Genomic DNA, 6,460 nt, shown 5'->3' on the forward strand with positions numbered 1-6,460 from the left:
GAAACAATATATTATTTTGGCAATACGTAGAAACAAAAGATAACCAAAATGGTATAGACCACCAGGGGTAGGCAGATGGGAGTGGGGTGTAGAGGTAAAAGGGAATAAAATGAAAGACCCTGCAGAGAAGAAAAATGGTCAACACAATTCCTGAAATTCCTTTTAATGTAGACATAGTAATCCCGTTAGAGTCAAAAGTCTTAAAAATGCAAGAATAGGCACGCTGGAATGAAAAAGTTCTAAGCTTTTCCGGCTTGGGTCAAGAAAGAACGGTCCTCCTGGCTCGTGTGACTTAGGCGGCTGGGCGGGTACCTTTGCTCGCGGTCCTCTCCGCTTCACCGCCCGCCCCCGCGCCCTCCCGCGCAGCCTGCTCCGATGGGGGTGGAGTGAGGCCGGGATCCGGCAACCTTTTGGCCAGGCCAGACCAGACTTAAGGAACCGGGTGGAGGAGGGGTCATCCGCGAGGGAACTGGCATCCAAGTAAGAGCGGACCCCTGGCTGGACGCACATACCCCTGGGGAAACCAAGGAGTGGGGGCGCCCAGTAGAGCGTCCTCCCGCCCTAAGGAACTGGCTGCAAGGAGAAGGAGCAGCTAGAATGCGGCGGGCTATAAAGGTGTTTGTCAGGGGTCGCTTGCTGCTAAGGTGCACCCCTTGAGCTGGATCATCAGTGGCCAACCTGGGGGAAGGAAAGGGGCCCTTGGAAAGAGGAAACCGTGCAGCCCCGGGGAACTTCCAGGGGCGGGCGCGGGAAGCCGGGAAGGGAGCGTTTTCCCTCAGACCCGTGGGTGGCTAAGGCTGAGCAACGCTGGGAGTGCGATGAGCGGCTCATCGGACCCAGCAGTCAGAGGCCTCAGGGAAGGAAGAAGGAGATGGCGTCATCCGGGAGGGGAGGCGGCCTGCACAGCCCTGGGAGGATGCCCCAGGATCGGGGCGGGGCGCGCAGGCACGGCTATGCGGGGGAGTGAAAGGGTCGCCTCCCGCTGCCCCGGGAGCGGGGCTTGGTCGGGCGGCACGGAGGCAGCGGTTGCTAACAGTTGCTAACTTGAGGCTGGAGGAAAGTCGCGGTGGGGAATCCCTGCGTGGCGCCGGGAACACCTGAGGCCAGCCGCGAGGTGCGGGGCTCCGAGGGCACTGCTCTCTTTCCAAGTCTCAGGGACGCGACGACAGGCGGGCGTCCAGGCTGGAACGTTGGCTGTGGGGCACAGCCGGGATGGCGAGAGCCTGAGACTGGGAAGGAAGTCCCAAGACCCGTCCAGGACTGGAGGGCCGTAGGTGTCCAGGAAGGTGCTAGTGCGCCTGGAGATGAAGTCCCCCAGAATTGCCCGATGACTGACCGGCAAGATGCGCCCCCTGGCGGAAATCTCTGGCGTTGGTAGTGCAAGATCGGGCTTGGCTGGTGGGGGGGGGGGGGGGGGGAGAGGAGGAAGAGGTGCTGGTCCCACAGACTTGGACACCACCTTTTGGAGTGAGGAGGCAGGGCGTGGGCCCACTGCCATCAGGTGGCTTCGATGCCACCTTATCTTTTGCCTCAAATCTCCAGCTTGGGTCCCCCGGTCAGACAACCAGAAGCACTGAAGTCAGAGCTCATGAGAATCTGGGGAAGGAGTGGCACCAATGTAACCTGTTCGACTTGTCTCCAACTCTTGTCCCAGTCCTGGTCTGATATGATCCCATTGCTCCTGGGGTTAAAAGGGCTGTTTTTGTAAGATTCTGTCAGGGTCTGGAGACACCTAATTTGGGACAAATCACTTATTCCTGCTAAGCAAAAATTTCCATTTATATTCTGGAAATTTCCTTGCTTGCTTTATACTGATTCCTTGCCTTTCGAATATTTCCATCTTCACAATAAAAGAACTTGAAAGCTGCAGCTGAGCTCAGTGATACAGAGCTTGCTTAACGTGTAATGCTCTGGATTCAATAAAAAATAAAAAATAAAACTTGATTTACTATCTGTTGTTTCTACTATATTTTCTGGCCTGTACTACCTTCAAATGTCTAAACCAAAGTATAAAATGAGAAATTCATCCATGTTCTTCTATGTATCAATAGTTCACTTTTTTATAGCATATTAGTATTCCTCTGTATGGTATACCAACATTTATTTATCTGTTCCTCTGTTGATAAACATTGAATTTTATTTTTCAGCTTTTGGCTATGACATTAAAAAAAAACTCCCGTGATTCATGTACAATGAAAAAAGATACACTATTGTATCTTTTTGTAAACATTTTCATTTTTCTTGGGTAAAAACCTAAGAATGAAATGGCTGGATCATATGGTAGGGGTATGTTTAACTTTTTAAGACACTGCCAAATGGTTTTCCAAAGTGATTGCACCGGTTCACCTTCACACCGGCAGTTCCTCCATACCTTGGCCAACACTTGGTGTGATTAGTCTTTTAAATATCAGGCATTCCAACAGGTGGGTAGTGTCTCATTATGGCCTTAATTTGCATTTCTCTAATGGCTAAAAATGTTGAACATGTTTTAATGTGCATATTTGCAATCCATTTATTCTCTTTCCTTAAGTGTCAGTTCAAATAGTTTGCCCTTCCCCCTTAACCTTTTATTGGGCTTTGGGATTTTTTTTTTCTGGATACAAATTCTTTATCAGACACAACTTGAGAATACCTTCTCCCACTCTTCAGTTTGTCTTGTCTTTATCTTAATGGCATCTTTCGAAGAACAGAAATTTTTGGTTTTAATGATGTACAGCATACCAAGTTTTTCCTTTATGGATTGCATTTTTGGTGTCCAGGAAAACTGCCTAACTCAAGGTCACAGCAATTTTCCTTTATTCTTTCTTCTAGGTTTAAGGTTTTAGTTTTACATTGAGGTCTGTGGTCTATTTTGAGTTAATTTTTGTATATGGTGTGAGCTATGAATTGAGATTGGTTTTTTCTTCACATGGATTTGCAGTGGTTGCAACCCACTTATTGAAGACTATCCTTTCTCCACTAAGTTGCCTTTGCACCTTCATTAAAACTGATTTGTCCATCTTGTGTGTGGATCTATTTCTGGATTCTGTGCCATTGCTGTTTGCTTATCTTTATGCCAGTACCACAACCTCTGCCCATTGCTTTATAATAAGCTTTGAAATCATGTAATGTCAGTCCAACTTGTTCTTATCTAGATTATGTTGGCTGTTCTAGATCCTTTGTTTCTATAAGTTTTAGAATCAGCTTAGTTTCTACAAAACTGTTGGAATTTTGTTCATATTTTGTGTGTGCATGTATGTGTATGTGTGTGTGTGTGTGTGTGTGCGCATACACTCCCCCCCCACACACACACTTTGAGAAAATCAATATTTTAATGTTTGGCTCCTATCTGACCCCTTGGGCAAGGTACATCTCTCCCATTTATTCAGATCTTCTTGAATTTCTCTCAGCAATATTTTTAAGGTACCATCTTTAATCACATTTACCCAAAATGCTTATTTTTGTCATTGTAAATGGTATTTTAAAAAATTCTGTGCCTGATTGTTCAGGGCTAGTACAGAGAAATACAACTGATTATTGTACATTGACCCTGTATCATAACCATGACCATGACCACATGAATACAAGGTCTACACAGACAATCCTGTTGTCTGCCAACAAATTTTACTTTGTGTCCCCCATTCTATACGCCTTTTACTTCCTGTGTTATTGTAGTGGCTGGGGCACCCAGTATACGCTGAATAGAAATGGTGGAAGTGGACAGGCTTGTTTCTGATCTCAGGGGAGGCACTCATTTTTTTCACCATTAGGTATGATGTTAACTATAAGTTTTTTGTGGATGCCTTCTATCAAGTTGAGAATAATTCCTTCTACTCCTAGTTTACTGAGAATTTTTATCAGGAATGGATACTGAATTTTATAAAATGCCTTTTCTACATCTATTGGAATTACCAGGTTTTAAAAATTTTTAGATTGATGTGAATTACATTAGTTTTTTTTTTTTTTTTTAATGTTAAACCAAACTTGCATTCCTGGTTTTAAAAGAGAAGTTATGCAGTTTGAAGGTGATAGAGTAAAGATGATAGTTTTTCCTCTTGGAAATCACCCAAGTAAAAATGAAAATGAGAAACAAAAATGCAAATATCTTGTTTGACGAAATCAGGAGAGAATAGAAACTACAAACAAATTAGGTGGACAGGGTGAAAAAAGTGTACGTGGAGTGGAAATAGGTATAACCACTTTGGAGATTATCAGGTAGCACTTACTGAAGTTGAATACTCACATACTTTATGACACAACAGTTCCACCTAAGAAACAAGTGCATCTGTTCACCAAAAGACTTAAACAAAAATGTCCATAGATGCTTTATTTATGATGGCCCAAATCTGGAAAGAACCCAAGTGTCTATCCACAGAATAATGGATAAATTGTTGTCTTTCCAGCTAACGGAATACTATACACTAATAAAAAGTAACAAAATTACTTATAACAAGAACAAATCTCACAGATATAAACTGGGGAGAATCCAGACACAAAAGTGCATTTTGCATGATTTTGTTCTATATGATTTCAAGAACAGGCTAATCAATAGGACAGGCATGTAATCCCATCTACTTGGGAGGCTAAGGCAGGTAGATTTCAAGTTCAAAGTCAGCCTGGGCAATTTAGTGAGACCTTGTCTCAAAATAAAGTTTGAAAAGGGCTGGGGATATAGCTCAGTGGTATTGTGCTTGCCAGCATATCTGAGCCCCAGGGTTCGATCCCCCATACCACACACATTTGCACAGACAAAAAGAGTAGACTAATCTATGGTGATTGATACCAGTATACTGGTTACATTTTGGGGGAGGTATTTATTGAGAAGGGGCACAATGGAAATTTCTGGGATTGTGGAAAAGTTCTGCATCTTGACCTTGGTTGTGGTTACATGGACACACACTTGTAAAAAATTAATTGAGCCATACTCACAAGATTTGTGCAACTAGGCTGGCTCAGTGGTAAAGTGCTTGCCTAGCACACATGAGCCACTGGGTTCAATCGTCAGCACCACATAAAAATAAAGACATTGTGTCCATCTACAAGTAAAAAAAAATACATTAAAAAGATTTGTGCAATATATATGTATGTGAATTATGTCAATTAACAAGGAATCAGGATAGTTTTTTCCCCAAGAAATATGAGTAGTCTAATATGGAAACATAAAAATGATTTAATAAAAGAAACAAAAACATAATTCACCATAAACAAAACAAAGCAGAACAACCAATTAGTCCTTAATATAGGAAAAAGCAATTTTATCATCTGACACCCATTTGTGATCAAAACTGTTAGTAAACAAAGTATGGAATTTTTTTCCTTTTTCCAGTACTAGGGATCAAACCCAGGACCTCATGCATGTTAAGCAAGAACTCTACCACTGAGCTGTATTCCCAGCCATTGGAGAGGAATTTTCTTAACTGGATAAAGGTTAGCTATAAAAAATCTACAATAATATACATAATTTTTAGAGTGGAAATTTAGAACAATTCCTTTTAAATCAGGATCCAGTTGAAAATGATTAAGAACAGCAATTCCATATACTCTTGACTGGGAATCTGAGTTTACAGAGTAAGATGAGGAATACACAGGAAGAAGTCCCATTCTGATAACATCTGTCTTTTAGATTCACGTGGTTTCCAATTTAGGTTCATAACTTTCATGTATTACAAATATTTTATAAGTACACAATAAATATTACACATCAATTTTTAAAATGAACAATTTTTAGATCCCATTAAGATGAAAGATGCTAGATTAAAAGAGTACCTATTGAATGATTCTACTTAAAAATTCTAGAAAATGCAAATTGATCTACTGTAACAGAAAGCAGATCAGTATAATGGTTGCTTGGGGACAGGAATAAGAGAATGCAAGGAAATTGTGGGATGGGTAAGAGGGAGAAATTATAAAGTAGTAGAAGAATATATTTTTTAAATGTATTTTTTAGTTGTTGATGGACCTTTATCTTATTTATTTATATGTGGTGCTGAGAATTGACCCAGTGCCCCTCATATGCCAGGCAAGTGCTCTACCACTGAGCCATAACTCCAGTCCCTAGAAGGATACATTTGATTATCTTAGGCGGGTGTGGTGGTACACACCTGCATTCTCAGCAGCTAGGGGGAAGCTGAGGCAGGAGGATCAAAAGTTTGAATTCATGGGCTGTGGCTCAGTGGTGGAGCACTTGCCGCATGTGTGAGGCACTGGGTTCAATCCTCAGCATCACCTAGAGATAAATAAATATATTATGTCCACTTACAACTGAAAAATAGATATTGAGAAAAAACTTTAAAAAAAAAAGTTTGAGGCCAGCCTCAGGATCTTAGCAAGCCCCTGTCTCAAAATGAAAAATAGAAAGATCTGGGGCTGTGGCTCAGGGGTAAAGTATCCAGGGGTTCAGTCCCCAGTACAAAAAAAAAAAAAAAAATAGGGGGATTACTTGATTGTGATGACGGTTTTACAGATGTATTATCAAATTACA

The sequence above is a fragment of the Sciurus carolinensis genome, chromosome 2 (genome assembly GCF_902686445.1).
Source record: "Sciurus carolinensis chromosome 2, mSciCar1.2, whole genome shotgun sequence".
In the NCBI taxonomy this organism is placed as follows: Eukaryota; Metazoa; Chordata; class Mammalia; order Rodentia; family Sciuridae; genus Sciurus; species Sciurus carolinensis.